At 37.6% G+C, this 16,180-nt stretch overlaps 3 pseudogenes; all 3 read left to right on the top strand.

The window, feature by feature from the left end:
- Positions 1 to 1,215: 1,215 nt before the first annotated feature.
- Positions 1,216 to 1,335, top strand: LOC141269400 (5S ribosomal RNA; annotated as a pseudogene).
- A 921-nt stretch (positions 1,336 to 2,256) lies between these two features.
- Positions 2,257 to 2,375, top strand: LOC141270084 (5S ribosomal RNA; annotated as a pseudogene).
- A 621-nt stretch (positions 2,376 to 2,996) lies between these two features.
- Positions 2,997 to 3,116, top strand: LOC141267407 (5S ribosomal RNA; annotated as a pseudogene).
- The last annotated feature ends 13,064 nt before the right edge of the window (positions 3,117 to 16,180 follow it).

The raw sequence follows: 16,180 nt of genomic DNA on the forward strand, positions 1-16,180 counted from the left end.
TTAGGTGCAGGGATCCTCAGGAGGTAGGGGTTACGCTGGCGGCCTGGACCTCTGTACCTTTAACAGTACCTCCAGGTTGAGGGATTAGTCTGGGCCCCAGCTTAGGGTCAGCTTAGGCCCCCTACCTCCAGTATACAGAGACAGCGTGACAGATTGTCCATTAAAAAGAATCAGATTGCAGCAGGTACATACAATAATTAGTTATAAAGTAATTGTCCATTTGTCCATAATTAGCTTAATTGTTGAGATTCACCCATCTTTCCTTGGATCCTGGCTGGTAAATCATGTCTTTGTCCAGCATGTGTCCAGGCCTACGTGTCATCTGCTTCTCAGCATGAAGATTCTGTGTCTTGTGGGGTTGGCAGAGCAAGAGAGCCCCCCCTTTCTGTACCATGGGCTTTTATAGCCAGTCGTATGGACACCTGTTCTACATATGGTAGTGAACCAAAAATACACACACAAATAGCGCATGTCAACTAGACACGATGGTTGAGGCATAGAACTCAGAAAAATGATTATCGATTAACATTCCAAATGAATTTTCATAATTAACCATTTAACAGAGACCGCCTGGGAATGCCAGGTGCTGTAGGCTTTTGCTTTTTCCTTCCTTCCACCAGCAGGGGGCACTCTCTTCTATGCCTTTTTTCCATTCCCTTTCACAAGTGCACACATTCATTCTCTTTTCTTTTTTTCATTTGCTTTCTCTCTTGCGCTATTTCATCTCTGCAAAATACCAGCATCCTTCTGATCACCGTGGGCCTCCAGCATTGTTGCTTATTTACTTTTAATACTAGGCTCCTTTTCACCAGGACCAGCGTCTCCCGCGTGGCTGGAGGCAACCACCGGTAACCCCAAGCAGAAGACCTTTGCAGGCAACATGACCCTCCCCCCTGAAGAGCAGCTCAAAGTCACTGGCAACCATCTCACCCTCTTCCTTCATTCACCCCTGGACATCTCGCTCCGTCCCCAAGTTATGCGTCCAGCTTGCTCTTTCTGTCACATTACCGCGATGAAGGGTTTAGCCTGCAGGAGACCCTGCGCCGAGCCATTTTTGAAGACACCTGATGCGGCGGGTGAATCACTGCTAAAAAACCACACCTGTAGGGACGGCACAGCCTTTGCATGGACCCTTCGGAGCCCGCCCCGTCACGGCCAGATTGCTCGCCACCAAGTGATCCTGAGAAAGGCTGGCCGGGCGATGGATCGAGCAGCGTCTACTGGCCATACCACCTTGGATATGCCTGATCTTGTCTGATCTTGGAAGCAAAGCAGGGCTGGGCTCAGACAGTACTTGGATGGGAGACCTCCTGGGAACACCGGGTGCTGTAGACCATTTTGATGACGTTTTTACCTACTGGCCAGCTCGGCTAGCATGGAACGGCGCCTTGCCGGACACCGACCTTAAGTAACTTAGATGATGGAAGCCCCAAGGCCTCTGAGCCAGTTGGCAGCTAAGTACGCTACCCCGCCGCCTTCATTCAGGCCTGACACCGAGCTCCTTGCCACGGCTAGGAGTGCTTATTGACTTCGCAGCTCGCCGTGTGGAAATGATGGCGTTAAAAGCACCCGGGGTCGTGAAGGGGCCAGGCTTTCAGCAGGTGCCCAGGGAAGGATTTGGATGCCAGCCGCCTAGCGAGGGCCAGCAGAAGTAACATGTTTCTCTGCAAAGAAGCTTGTGTAACCAAGCCAGATGGCTGACAAAGAGCTAACCTCAGTGCAAGGAAGGAATTGGGGAGGGGGGTGATTCCTGCTAGGGCCCTGAAATCATAAAACAGGCAGGAGAGTCTGATGCATGGTGACGGAGAGGTTGTAGGGGCAGATAGGGGGTGTAGTCACGTGCGAGCACGTGTGCATGCTGGCTTGTGTGTGAGAGTGCGCTTCCTAGGTGTGGCGCACTGCAGACAGTCAAAGGGATTGTTCCCTTTCATTAAAAGTTAATCCCCGGCTGCAGCCTATTAGAAAGCAACTAACCGCGCTCTACTCACCCTACCCGGGTCTACCGCTGAGTCTCGCCTCTGCTCCCGGCCTGTGGCATTGGCCGTGAAGCTGACGTTCCGTCGACAGCACTGCAGCCGATCAGTGAGCTCAGCGGCTCTGAGTGGGGCGTTGAGTCTACAAGACCTTTTAAGGAAGCCAGCAAAAAAATTGAAGAGAAGGTAAAGCACAAAAGGACCTGGTCTTGCTGAGCACTAGGAAGGGCAGCCGGCAGCCAGACGTCAAAGTAGAAAAGCAGCAAGTGAGAGGCTTGTCTCTGCCCATGGCCACACCACCCTGAACACGCCCAATCTTGTCTGATCTCAAAAGCTAAGCAGGGTTGGGCCTGGTTAGTTCTTGGATCGGAGACCACCTGGGAATACCAGGGGCTGTAGGCTTTTGCTTTTTCCTTCCTTCCACCAGCAGGGGGCATTCTCTTCTATGCCTTTTTTCCATTCCCTTTCACAAGTGCACACATTCATTCTCTTTTCTTTTTTTCATTTGCTTTCTCTCTTGCGCAATTTCATCTCTGCAAAACACCAGCATCCTTCTGATCACCGTGGGCCTCCAGCATTGTTGCTTCTTTACTTTTAATACTAGGCTCCTTTTCACCAGGACCAGCGTCTCCCGCGTGGCTGGAGGCAACCACCGGTAACCCCAAGCAGAAGACCTTTGCAGGCAACACGACCCTCCCCCCTGAAGAGCAGCTCAAAGTCACTGGCAACCATCTCACACTCTTCCTTCATTCACCCCTGGACGTCTCGCTCCGCCCCCAAGCTACGGGTCCAGCTTGCTCTTTCTGTCACATTACCGCGATGAAGGGTTTAGCCTGCAGGAGACCCTGCGCCGAGACATATTTGAAGACACCTGATGCGGCGAGTGATTCACTGCTAAACAAACCACACCTGTAGGGACGGCACAGACTTTGCATGGACCCTTCGGAGCCCGCCCCGTCACGGCCAGATTGCTCGCCACCAAGCGATCCTGAGAAAGGCTGGCCGGGCGATGGATCGAGCAGCTTCTACTGGCCATACCACCTTGGATACGCCCGATCTCATCTGATCTCGGAAGCAAAGCAGGGCTGGGCTCGGACAGTACTTGGATGGGAGTCCTCCTGAGAACACCGGGTGCTGTAGACCATTTTGATGACGTTTTTACCTACTGGCCAGCTCGGCTAGCATGGAACGGCGCCTTGCCGGACACCGACCTTAAGTAACTTAGATGATGGAAGCCCCAAGGCCTCTGAGCCAGTTGGCAGCTAAGTACGCTACCCCGCCGCCTTCACGCAGGCCTGACACCGAGCTCCTTGCCACGGCTAGGAGTGCTTATTGACTCCGCAGCTCGCCGTGTGGAAATGATGGCGTTAAAAGCACCCGGGGTCGTGAAGGGGCCAGGCTTTCAGCAGGTGCCCAGGGAAGGTTTTGGATGCCGGCCGCCTAGCGAGGGCCAGCAGAAGTAACATGTTTCTCTGCAACGAAGCTTGTGTAACCAAGCCAGACGGCTGACAAAGAGCTAACCTCAGTGCAAGGAAGGCAAGGAAGGTGCGGAAGGAATTGTGGAGGGGGGGGTGATTCATGCTAGGGCCCTGAAATCATAAAACAGGCAGGAGAGTCTGATGCATATTGACGGAAAGGTTGTAGGGGCAGATAGGGGGTGTTGTCACGTGCGAGCACGTGTGCATGCTGGCTTGTGTGTGAGAGTGCGCTTCCTAGGTGTGGCGCGCTGCAGACAGTCAAAGGGATTGTTCCCTTTCATTAAAAGTTAATCCTCGGCTGCAGGCTATTAGAAAGCAACTAACCGCACTCTACTCTCCCTACCCGGGTCTACCGGTGAGTCTCGCCTCTGCTCCCTGCCTGTGGCATTGGCCGTGAAGTTGACGTTCCGTCGACAGCGCTGCAGCCGATCAGTGAGCTCAGTGGCTCTGAGTGGGGCATTCTGTCTACAAGACCTTTTAAGGAAGCCAGCAAAAAAATTGAAGAGAAGGGAAAGCACAAAAGGACCTGGTCTTGCTGAGCACTGGAAAGGGCAGCCGGCAGCCACACGTCAAAGTAGAAAAGCAGCAAGTGAGAGGCTTGTCTCTGCCTACGGCCACACCACCCTGAACACACCCGATCTCATCTGATCTCGGAAACTAAGCAGGGTCATGCCTGGTTAGTACTTGGATGGGAGACTGTAAAATAATACTCTTCCTGTACTATTTTTTTTCTACCAAGGACTTCTCAAAGTATCAATATCACGATATTCTTATAAAAAAATGTATCTATTTATTCTTGGATTGTCCATTAAAAAGAATCAGATTGCAGCAGGTACATACAATAATTAGTTATAAAGTAATTGTCCATTTGTCCATAATTAGCTTAATTGTTGAGATTCACCCATCTTTCCTTGGATCCTGGCTGGTAAATCATGTCTTTGTCCAGCATGTGTCCAGGCCTACATGTCATCTGCTTCTCAGCATGAAGATTCTGTGTCTTGTGGGGTGGGCAGAGCAAGAGAGCCCCCCCTTTCTGTACCATGGGCTTTTATAGCCAGTCGTATGGACACCTGTTCTACATATGGTAGTGAACCAAAAATACACACACAAATAGCGCATGTCACTAGACACGATGGCTGAGGCATAGAACTCAGAAAAAAGATTATCGATTAACATTCCAAATGAATTTCCATAATTAACCATTTAACATTTCCCCCTTTTTTGAGAATAAAAGGACTTTAACTGAAATTTCTCAAAAGAAGATACATTCATCAATCATTTTTTCTTTCCTTCTTCCTTGGCAATATCATTAAATTTCCATAATAATAATAATAGTAATAATAGTATCAATATCGGATTATTGTTATATAATGATGTGAATTCATGTTATGGTAAGCCGTGACTAATATTCATTTAATATGTATAATTATACTTCCCTATATCTAAATTGAAGCAATCGCGGGTTCAATCGTCATCATCTGATGTCATCGGGTCGTCGTCTCGTCTTCTTCTTGGTTCTTTTATAACACAGTCTTTAGATGAAAACTCCTTTGAAATAAATTACAGCATGTAGATATTGTACAGTCCATAATTGTGTTCATTATTGTTCAGTCCATAAACTGTACTCTTTATTAGAAAGATCATGTGTGTCAGTTGATAAGAAAACAAAGTCCATGGATGAAATGTAGCTTTAATATCTGTGCAGTGTCACCTGGACTTACGTTGGATCATCTTTGGAATCTTCCGTGTGTCCGCACTGGTCTCGTGTCACTTTTGGAACAGATGTGACGTCTTTGGTCAGTAAAGCAAGGGTTAACTTGACACTTCCCTGCTTTATATAGCACCATAACCAGTACTCAGTCCTTTATATACAGGACACATATGCCAGGTATTACCTGTTCACCAGCTTTCATTGAAGCGTTGCAGGTGATAAGAAACCAGTGGAACGTGATGAAACTTGAACACAACACAGTACATATAGGATCATCGTCCTCTGCCGTCCTGGTGATCAGTGGTGTGAATTGTATTGTATGTAATGGACACAGTCTATTATAACACTCAGCATTCACACCTGTTACCTTCTGAGACGTCCGGATATCAGTTGCTTCTTCTTGTAACTTTTGAGAATCTCTTTGATGTATAAAAATTAAAAGTCTTTATTAAGATAGAATTCATAATTGCGATGTCTTGATTGAAGTCTTCATTCCCTAATCTGATACCAAATCTGGCAGTTTTTCCTAACCTATAATATCACAGCGTACCATAGCAATCAGTAATATCCATCTAATTATTATCAAAATATTAAAATAAATTATGTTTGGAATAATAAACAATAATAGATAATAATTCATTATCAATCAAGTTCTCCATATGATAGAACATTTTTATGTCATAGGTGTAATTACCTTTTCCAACCCATAGGTGTCAGTGTATTTTGAAAAAACAAGTTTTTATATCTTTATTAAACCAATAATATCAAAGAATGTATACTCCTGAACCAAAATGAATAAATATATGAATGTATGAATGAATGAATGAATGAATAAATGAATGAATGAATTGTTGTGTTTACTCAGAAAATGTAAACATTTTTTTCCTTAGCAATATATATTTAATGAAGCAATACTCTTGTATTAGACATTACTTTATTAAATATTAATGTGTTTTCTCAATTGAGATATTGAACTGAAATAAAATCAAATGAGAATTAAAAAATGAAAAAATAGAAAAATAAGAAGTATAAAGTAAGAATAAAATTTTAAAAATGAAAAATAAAATTAAGAGTAAAAATAAGAATAAAAATAAAAATAAGGCCTTTAAATTTTAATGACAAATGCAGAGTAATTATATTCTCCATAAAAAATACCCTTATAGCTCCATTAGCTGGATGATTTCATATTTGTCATAACCTTGTACCACCAAAAAATATTAAAAAATGCAACTTTGCATGTAATACCCTTCTTAATTATACCATAGTACCTTATTATTATTTCTTCTTTATTAAAACGTGTGGAAAATAAGTATTGATCAAAAGTGATTATGTAATCAGGATCAAAAACACATTTTCCCCCTTAATACCAAAAAATATTATTTTATAAAATTTATGTATATATCAGAACCCAATTAAAAATAATTATTCTTCTAGAAATATTGTGCATAAATTTCATATCGATGAGTAGCATAGATTTGACTAAAGAGAGGTGTGTACCTATTTAGGTAACCATTAAAAATAATATTATAGTTATTCAAGAATATTATCATGTGGAAAATTATTCTAAATATAAATTTGCTTTGTAAACCATTTTGATGTGTGGTTGCCCTTATCCACTATTAGTTAAATCAAGAAATAATAATTATTAAAGAAATATAGAAATATATATATGTAGATAATACCTAATTATGTATTATAATTTCCTCAGAATTAAATATATTTTTGTACCTTCACATAAAGAAACATTTTTTTTTTCAAGCATACAAACATACGAGGCCTCTGTCACATCAATCACACTTTGCAGCTGCTGATTTACTCATCTGTCACCTTCACTCTGACATTCACAGATCTGTTCAACTCAAACATTCCACATATGAAGTTTTAGATATATATATATATATATATTTAACCCAAAATTGTTGTATCCCAATTTATTAATGCGCATTGCCATATCAATTGAATATCTTTATATTTCTTTGAATATTCCCCAAGTACATATTATACAATATGAGAGTAAGTCACTGGAATTTCAGACACTTGAAAAAACTCTTGTCTTAGATTCTTTTTTCACTGGCTGCCCGGTCTTAAGTTACATCAGTTGAAAATAGAATGAATGGGATCCTATACTATTAGCTCAAAGTTCAAAGGCCGCAGCTGTCACACGTCATGCTGTAAAGCTACTTTAATTTGCACGAACACTTCATGCACAGAAAATATTAGCAGCACAAAAGAATTAATAAGTATTACATATATATTATAGTTCAGCTAGATATATTGTTATTATTTTAAAATGTTATACACATAAAATCATGCAATTTTTTCACTTTCTGTGTGAATAAAGAAATAAATCCATTTTAGAGTTCTTTGATCAAATCCTGCTTTGGAATGAAAACTCTAAGGAAATATAAGAAAATAAAATTAAATATCAAATTCATACAGAAACAGAATTATTTAAATATCTTATACATATATTGGTTGGTTCTAATGTAATTCAAAATATTGCTACTTAAATTTATATATATGAAGTTCTAATTTATTAATTAATATATATATATATATTTTATAAACGTATATATAAATACAATTATACGCAATCTCTACTTAGACAAGTGTATATATATATATATATATATATATGAACTATTAGAAACTATTGAACTACAATTTTACTGTATGAGATTATAAATAAATATTGAGACATTGTATTACATTTTGATACAACATTATAATTACAGTTTTTCCTTAGCCACTCCCTAAACCAAATCTTCTGTCTCTCTCAAATATCTCCAGGAACGCCCTATTTAGGAAAGACATTTTTCTATCCTTCAAAACCTCAGAGAAATGCCTGTTCTTCTGTCCACATTCCATGACGTCACAGTGAGTTGGTCGTCTCACCTGTCTCTGTCCATCAGTTTCAGCCGTTTTCCTTTTTAGAGAATCACAGTTCTGACTGAGAATTAACTCATTCTGTGGAGAGATGGATCTTTGCACTGGCTGATATGGCTTATAACATATATGAAATCTTCTGCGTATTTGATAGAGTTCACTATGGGGATGACTCAGTCTAGGAGAGTTTGATATTGGCTTTTGGTAAGATTTTACCTTTCCTGGTTTTATAAATTTAGCTTGATTTATTTTCTTTTCACGATTCTCATGTTTTCTAACAAAATCCAGCATCTGCGCACATTCAAATAATATATTTTTTGTGATGCCATAACTTGGGAAACTGAATTTAGGAATTTGAATTTTTGTACAAAAGTTGTTATCATATGTTGTACTTTTCCATTTTTGATGAGAGCTTTGTACAACCGTTCAAATATGGACATGAATGTATATGTACATTCCTTCCTACCAATCCTTAGTTTCTGCAGATCTTCTATGTTGGGAAAATCCTTTGTGACACAATAAATAAAATATCTTAATCTGTCCGAATCATTTTCCTATCCATTAGGAGAGTCATTTTCACAGGGCATTAAATGTAAACGTCTGGACAATGTCACAGGAATCCATATTTTAAATAATTGATTCCTCTCCTTATTGGATAAATCAAACTTATCATAGAAGCTCTCAAATGTCTCTGAATTTCTACAGGCATGGATTTTGACATCATATTTTGGCATGATTTTGTATAATTTCAGCAAATTTTTCCTCATTTTAATTTGGAGTTGAGCCTGGGTAATTCCAGAATTCTCTGATATTTTTAGTGGCTCTTGTATGTCCGTTCCTCCTACGTCACTCACGTCTCCTCCCACATCACCTAGTATGTCGGTTTCTCGTATGTCAGTCATGTCTCCTCCCATGTCAGGTTTCTGTATGTCCGTCTCTTGGTCAGACCCAAGGTCACCTTCAGTTACAGACACGTGTCTTACTTCTTGTTCATTTTCCACATTACAGTCAGAATCAGTATCACCGTCTGACACTTCTACACTATTTTCCTGCTTAGTAATCTCTAACACAAGACTATGAAAAAAATCTACCAAATGTAGAATATTTCTCAATTTCTGTTTGTGTCTATTTACCAATTTAGAAGTTAACTGTAAATTCTGCAATTCACATTCTTTGTATAAACTGAGCCACAAAACTTCTATGTCATCTCCTACATTACCTTTGAAATTAATATTACTTTGTTTAGCAAAAGAAGAAATTATATCCATATTTTGCTTACCTTAAGATTCCTTGGCTTCTCTTTATCAGCACGTCCTGTCTTCAGTTCGTCTGATTCTTTTCCTGTGTGATTCTGTTCCTTGTTAGTACCTCTGCTTCCTGTCTTTCCTCAGTCTGTAGGTCCTTTCTGGTTCTCGTGACAAACTAGTGAATTTACTGACACGTGAACAACAGCTGTTCAGATCGTAAGGACTCCCCCCTTGTTCACGGAAGAAATTCACTTACTTAATTTAAAAAACAAAAAAACAGGACTGGCTGGCTCACCATTGTAAAATAATACTCTTCCTGTATTATTTTTTTCTACTGAGGACTTCTCAAAGTATCAATATCACGATATTCTTATAAAAAAATGTATCTATTTATTTTTGGATTGTCCATTAAAAAGAATCAGATTGCAGCAGGTACATACAATAATTAGTTATAAAGTAATTGTCCATTTGTCCATAATTAGCTTAATTGTTGAGATTCACCCATCTTTCCTTGGATCCTGGCTGGTAAATCATGACTTTGTCCAGAATGTGACCAGGCCTACTTGTCATCTGCTTCTCAGCATGAAGATTCTGTGTCTTGTGGGGTGGGCAGAGCAAGAGAGCCCCCCCTTTCTGTACCATGGGCTTTTATAGCCAGTCGTATGGACACCTGTTCTACATATGGTAGTGAACCAAAAATACACACACAAATAGCGCATGTCAACTAGACACGATGGCTGAGGCATAGAACTCAGAAAAAAGATTATCGATTAACATTCCAAATGAATTTCCATAATTAACCATTTAACATTTCCCCCTTTTTTGAGAATAAAAGGACTTTAACTGAAATTTCTCAAAAGAAGATACATTCATCAATCATTTTTTCTTTCCTTCTTCCTTGGCAATATCATTAAATTTCCATAATAATAATAATAGTAATAATAGTATCAATATCGGATTATTGTTATATAATGATGTGAATTCATGTTATGGTAAGCCGTGACTAATATTCATTTAATATGTATAATTATACTTCCCTATATCTAAATTGAAGCAATCGCGGGTTCAATCGTCATCATCTGATGTCATCGGGTCGTCGTCTCGTCTTCTTCTTGGTTCTTTTATAACACAGTCTTTAGATGAAAACTCCTTTGAAATAAATTACAGCATGTAGATATTGTACAGTCCATAATTGTGTTCATTATTGTTCAGTCCATAAACTGTACTCTTTATTAGAAAGATCATGTGTGTCAGTTGATAAGAAAACAAAGTCCATGGATGAAATGTAGCTTTAATATCTGTGCAGTGTCACCTGGCCTTACGTTGGATCGTCTTTGGAATCTTCCGTGTGTCCGCACTGGTCTCGTGTCACTTTTGGAACAGATGTGACGTCTTTGGTCAGTAAAGCAAGGGTTAACTTGACACTTCCCTGCTTTATATAGCACCATAACCAGTACTCAGTCCTTTATATACAGGACACATATGCCAGGTATTACCTGTTCACCAGCTTTCATTGAAGCGTTGCAGGTGATAAGAAACCAGTGGAACGTGATGAAACTTGAACACAACACAGTACATATAGGATCATCGTCCTCTGCCGTCCTGGTGATCAGTGGTGTGAATTGTATTGTATGTAATGGACACAGTCTATTGTAACACTCAGCATTCACACCTGTTACCTTCTGAGACGTCCGGATATCAGTTGCTTCTTCTTGTAACTTTTGAGAATCTCTTTGATGTATAAAAATTAAAAGTCTTTATTAAGATAGAATTCATAATTGCGATGTCTTGATTGAAGTCTTCATTCCCTAATCTGATACCAAATCTGGCAGTTTTTCCTAACCTATAATATCACAGCGTACCATAGCAATCAGTAATATCCATCTAATTATTATCAAAATATTAAAATAAATTATGTTTGGAATAATAAACAATAATAGATAATAATTCATTATCAATCAAGTTCTCCATATGATAGAACATTTTTATGTCATAGGTGTAATTACCTTTTCCAACCCATAGGTGTCAGTGTATTTTGAAAAAACAAGTTTTTATATCTTTATTAAACCAATAATATCAAAGAATGTATACTCCTGAACCAAAATGAATAAATATATGAATGTATGAATGAATGAATGAATGAATAAATGAATGAATGAATTGTTGTGTTTACTCAGAAAATGTAAACATTTTTTTCCTTAGCAATATATATTTAATGAAGCAATACTCTTGTATTAGACATTACTTTATTAAATATTAATGTGTTTTCTCAATTGAGATATTGAACTGAAATAAAATCAAATGAGAATTAAAAAATGAAAAAATAGAAAAATAAGAAGTATAAAGTAAGAATAAAATTTTAAAAATGAAAAATAAAATTAAGAGTAAAAATAAGAATAAAAATAAAAATAAGCACTTTAAATTTTAATGACAAATGCAGAGTAATTATATTCTCCATAAAAAATACCCTTATAGCTCCATTATCTGGATAATTTCATATTTGTCATAACCTTGTACCACCAAAAAATATTAAATTATGCAACTTTGCATGTAATACCCTTCTTAATTATACCATAGTACCTTATTATTATTTCTTCTTTATTAAAATGTGTGGAAAATAAGTATTGATCAAAAGTGATTATGTAATCAGGATCAAAAACACATTTTCCCCCTTAATACCAAAAATATTATTTTATAAAATTTATGTATATATCAGAACCCAATTAAAAATAATTATTCTTCTAGAAATATTGTGCATAAATTTCATATCGATGAGTAGCATAGATTTGACTAAAGAGAGGAGTGTACCTATTTAGGTAACCATTAAAAATAATATTATAGTTTTTCAAGAATATTATCATGTGGAAAATTATTCTAAATATAAATTTGCTTTGTAAACCATTTTGATGTGTGGTTGCCCTTATCCACTATTAGTTAAATCAAGAAATAGTAATTATTAAAGAAATATAGAAATATATATTTGTAGATAATACCTAATTATGTATTATAATTTCATAGAATCATAGAATCATAGAATGGTAGAGTTGGAAGGGACCTCCTGGGTCATCTGGTCCAACCCCCTGCTCAAAGCAGGATTCACTAGATCATCTCAGACAGATCTCTGTCCAGCCTCTGTTTGAAGACGTCCATTGAAGGGGAACTCACCACCTCTCGTGGCAGCCTGTTCCACTCATTAATCACCCTAACTGTCAAAAAGTTTTTTCTAATATCTAATCTGTGTCTCCTCCCATTTAGTTTCATCCCATTGCTTCTAGTCTTTCCTTGTGCAAATGAGAATAAAGATGATCCTTCTACAATGTGACAGCCCTTGAAATATTTGTAGACAGCTATTAAGTCTCCTCTCAGTCTTCTTTTTTGCAAGCTAAACATTCCCAAATCCTGCAACCGTTCCTCATAGGACATGGTTTGCAGACCAGTCACCATTCTGGTCGCTCTTCTCTGAACTTGCTCCAGTTTGTCTATGTCTTTTTTAAAATGTGGTGCCCAAAACTGTACACAGTATTCCAGATGAGGTCTGACCAAAGAGGATTTCCTCAGAATTAAATATATTTTTGTACCTTCACATAAAGAAACATTTTTTTTTTCAAACATACAAACATACGAGGCCTCTGTCACATCAATCACACTTAGCAGCTGCTGATTTACTCATCTGTCACCTTCACTCTGACATTCACAGATCTGTTCAACTAAAACATTCCACATATGAAGTTTTAGATATATATATATATATATTTAACCCAAAATTGTTGTATCCCAGTTTATTAATGCGCATTGCCATATCAATTGAATATCTTTATATTTCTTTGAATATTCCCCAAGTACATATTATATAACATGAGAGTAAGTCACTGGAATTTCAGACACTTGAAAAAACTCTTGTCTTAGATTCTTTTTTCACTGGCTGCCCGGTCTTAAGTTACATCAGTTGAAAATAGAATGAATGGGATCCTATACTATTAGCTCAAAGTTCAAAGGCCGCAGCTGTCACACGTCATGCTGTAAAGCTACTTTAATTTGCACGAACACTTCATGCACAGAAAATATTAGCAGCACAAAAGAATTAATAAGTATTACAAATATATTATAGTTCAACTAGATATATTGTTATTATTTTAAAATGTTATACACATAAAATCATGCAATTTTTTCACTTTCTGTGCGAATAAAGAAATAAATCCATTTTAGAGTTCTTTGATCAAATCCTGCTTTGGAATGAAAACTCTAAGGAAATATAAGAAAATAAAATTAAATATCAAATTCATACAGAAACAGAATTATTTAAATATCTTATACATATATAGGTTGGTTCTAATTTAATTCAAAATATTGCTACTTAAATTTATATATATGAAGTTCTAATTTATTAATTAATATATATATATATATTTTATAAACGTATGTATAAATACAATTATACGCAATCTCTACTTAGACAAGTGTATATATATATATATATATATATATATATATGAACTATTAGAAACTATGTAACTACAATTTTACTGTATGAGATTATAAATAAATATTAAGACATTGTATTACATCTTGATACAACATTATAATTACAGTTTTTCCTTAGCCACTCCCTAAACCAAATCTTCTGTCTCTCTCAAATATCTCCAGGAACGCCCTATTTAGGAAAGACATTTTTCTATCCTTCAAAACCTTAGAGAACTGCCTGTTCTTCGGTCCACATTCCATGACGTCACAGTGAGTTGGTCGTCTCACCTGTCTCTGTCCATCAGTTTCAGCCATTTTCCATTTTAGAGAAACACAGTTCTGACTGAGAATTAACTCATTCTGTGGAGAGATGGATCTTTGCACTGGTTGATATGGCTTATAATATATATGAAATCTTCTGCGTATTTGATAGAGTTCACTATGGGGATGACTCAGTCTAGGAGAGTTTGATATTGGCTTTTGGTAAGATTTTACCTTTCCTGGTTTTATAAATTTTAGCTTGATTTATTTTCTTTTCACGATTCTCATGTTTTCTAACAAAATCCAGCATCTGCGCACATTCAAATAATGAATTTTTTTGTGATGCCATAACTTGGGAAACTGAATTTAGGAATTTGAATTTTTGTACAAAAGTTGTTATCATATGTTGTACTTTTCCATTTTTGATGAGAGCTTTGTACAACCGTTGAAATATGGACATGAATGTATATGTACATTCCTTCCTACCAATCCTTAGTTTCTGCAGATCTTCTATGTTGGGAAAATCCTTTGTGACACAATAAATAAAATATCTTAATCTGTCCGAATCATTTTCCCATCCATTAGGAGAGTCATTTTCACAGGGCATTAAATGTAAACGTCTGGACAATGTCACAGGAATTCATATTTTAAATAATTGATTCCTCTCCTCATTTTAGAAATCAAACTTATCAGAGAAGCTCTCAAATGTCTCTGAATTTCTACAGGCATGGATTTTGACATCATATTTTGGCATGATTTTGTATAATTTCAGCAAATTTTTCCTCATTTTAATTTGGAGTTGAGCCTGGGTAATTCCAGAATTCTCTGATATTTTTAGTGGCTCTTGTAGGTCCGTTCCTCCTACGTCACTCACGTCTCCTCACACATCACCTAGTATGTCGGTTTCTCGTATGTCAGTCATGTCTCCTCCCATGTCAGGTTTCTGTATGTCGTCTCTTGGTCAGACCCAAAGTCACCTTCAGTTACAGACACGTGTCTTACTTCTTGTTCATTTTCCACATTACAGTCAGAATCAGTATCACCGTCTGACACTTCTACACTATTTTCCTGCTTAGAAATCTCTAACACAAGACTATGAAAAAAATCTACCAAATGTAGAATATTTCTCAATTTCTGTTTGTGTCTATTTACCAATTTAGAAGTTAACTGTAAATTCTGCAATTCACATTCTTTGTATAAACTGAGCCACAAAACTTCTATGTCATCTCCTACATTAACTTTGAAATTAATATTACTTTGTTTAGCAAAAGAAGAAATTATATCCATATTTTGCTTACCTTAAGATTCCTTGGCTTCTCTTTATCAGCACGTCCTGTCTTCAGTTCGTCTGATTCTTTTCCTGTGTGATTCTATTCCTTGTTAGTACCTCTGCTTCCTGTCTTTCCTCAGTCTGTAGGTCCTTTCTGCTTCTCGTGACAAACTAGTGAATTTACTGACACGTGAACAACAGCTGTTCAGATCGTAAGGACTCACCCCTTGTTCACGGAAGAAATTCACTTTCTTAATTTAAAAAACAAAAAAACAGGACTGGCTGGCTCACCATTGTAAAATAATACTCTTCCTGTATTATTTTTTTCTACTGAGGACTTCTCAAAGTATCAATATCACGATATTCTTATAAAAAAATGTATCTATTTATTCTTGGATTGTCCATTAAAAAGAATCAGATTGCAGCAGGTACATACAATAATTAGTTATAAAGTAATTGTTCATTTGTCCATAATTAGCTTAATTGTTGAGATTCACCCATCTTTCCTTGGATCCTGGCTGGTAAATCATGTCTTTGTCCAGCATGTGTCCAGGCCTACTTGTCATCTGCTTCTCAGCATGAAGATTCTGTGTCTTGTGGGGTGGGCAGAGCAAGAGAGCCCCCCCTTTCTGTTCCATGGGCTTTTATAGCCAGTCGTATGGACACCTGTTCTACATATGGTAGTGAACCAAAAATACACACACAAATAGCGCATGTCAACTAGACATGATGGCTGAGGCATAGAACTCAGAAAAATGATTATCGATTAACATTCCAAATGAATTTCCATAATTAACAATTTAACAGAGACCGCCTGGGAATGTCAGGTGCTGTAGGCTTTTGCTTTTTCCTTCCTTCCACCAGCAGGGGGCACTCTCTACTATGCCTTTTTT

The sequence above is a fragment of the Phyllobates terribilis genome, unplaced genomic scaffold (assembly GCF_046119375.1).
Source record: "Phyllobates terribilis strain yellow unplaced genomic scaffold, ASM4611937v1 Scaffold_4__5_contigs__length_816908805, whole genome shotgun sequence".
In the NCBI taxonomy this organism is placed as follows: Eukaryota; Metazoa; Chordata; class Amphibia; order Anura; family Dendrobatidae; genus Phyllobates; species Phyllobates terribilis.